This window comes from Fopius arisanus, unplaced genomic scaffold (genome assembly GCF_000806365.1).
Source record: "Fopius arisanus strain USDA-PBARC FA_bdor unplaced genomic scaffold, ASM80636v1 scaffold00035, whole genome shotgun sequence".
NCBI lineage: Eukaryota > Metazoa > Arthropoda > Insecta > Hymenoptera > Braconidae > Fopius > Fopius arisanus.
Window position 1 is genome coordinate 630,652 of NW_011887774.1, and position 1,641 is coordinate 632,292.

Genomic DNA, 1,641 nt, shown 5'->3' on the forward strand with positions numbered 1-1,641 from the left:
TTTAAAAAAACAACAATTCTGAAATAATATTTTTTTAGTTTTATTGTTGTTATTGTTAGTTTTTCAATTCAATCAAGTCAAATCGGTTTAATTGTTTGTCATGTTTTGATGTAGATATAACAACAACACATAAGTCATATTTTTGACATGCATAAGTATTTCAGGAGACTCCAACTTGGTATGGAACAACTCAGAAAATTTTCAGCATCTACGGTCCCATGGTGTAATGGTTAGCACTCTGGACTTTGAATCCAGCGATCCGAGTTCAAATCTCGGTGGGACCTGAAGAAATTCGTTTTTTTTTCATAATTTTCCAATAAATATGTCCATATTTGGACAACCACCCGGGTCCAAACCAAGGAATTTGCTGGAGCAATACGTTACTGAAAAAAAAATTCATCTTTTCTGCAATTAGACATTAATTTCAAACGAATGAATAAGAAGTTAGCAGTCGCGATAGAACAAAATGACCTGAACAGAATACTAAATCGAGAATCATTGACTAACTTCGAATAGTCATATTTTATCGAGCCTTACATTACAGTAATCCATGCAATTCTCCCTCACCCTTTCTTAATTCTTGTACAATTAACTAATCAACGTTAAGTCGGGGATATTACCGGTTTAATGCATTCGCTTCCGATTTACCTGGATAAGCCAACTGACATGAACCATAAAGCAATCAAACCTCCATTATTCACGTAACTAGGTGATTCTAAAATACCCATCCGACATCGCACTATCTATCCCTTATCTCGTCCGATACTTTCACCACCACACCACCCAACCGTTGATTGGATGCACTTGCTATCAGTACGACCGGTCTTATCTCCGACTGACCAACATCCATCAAATTTTTATTGCTTCGCTCGCTCTTTTTTTGCCTTGTTTCTCCTTTTCTGAACATGATACTTCCGGTTTTCTTCGCATATGTGTAATCATAAAGTTTGATTTTATTGCACCAGCACATCATCAAACGTCAGAGCAATAAAATTTCGACGATATGATGAAATTATAAAACTTTTACTTCGTTAGGATTTCAACACATTTTCTGAGAATTGCAATCCTCATGAACAGTTTTATGTTTCAAACAAAAACCTAGTAAGAGTGACTGATAATTGTCAGAATTATTTAGGCATAAACAAAGTACATAATGTGCCATCCAAATAAAATTAGGAAAGGTTGATGAATTCATTGAGTCCATTCCAATGTATGATTGACTTCGATGGGTTACTGCACGGCTTTTCAGGTTTGTTTGAGTGACTTTTAGTTCAACATCGATGATTGCGGCAATAAATGCACTCAATGACGATTAATGATGCGAAACGATAAAAAAGGTGTGGTATAAAATTTATACTAGAACTTACAGAAGAGAAGCGGTTTTTCCCAAGAACTAGAGTTAGAGCCAAAGATTATCTTGGGCCACTTTTCATTATTAATCAAATTTCATTTTAGCATTATCCTGTAAATAAAACCACTCCAAGGAAGTTGGTCCTACCTCTACTGATTTTTTTACTTTCATTATTGAATCCTTCCAATCGAGTCGTATCACTTTTCTTGGCATTTTCATTTACATTTTCCAAGTATTTTCAAATTTCTAGGAACGCCATATTTTGGCAAAACACGAGTTTTTTACGGAAT

The 1,641-nt window shown here is 34.9% G+C and overlaps 1 non-coding gene across 1 annotated transcript; it reads left to right on the plus strand.

Annotated features, from left to right (window-relative positions):
- The first annotated feature begins 212 nt into the window (after positions 1-212).
- TRNAQ-UUG (transfer RNA glutamine (anticodon UUG)) lies at positions 213-284 on the plus strand. The gene has a single exon. It is a non-coding gene; the product is annotated as a tRNA-Gln (tRNA).
- Positions 285-1,641: the final 1,357 nt, after the last annotated feature.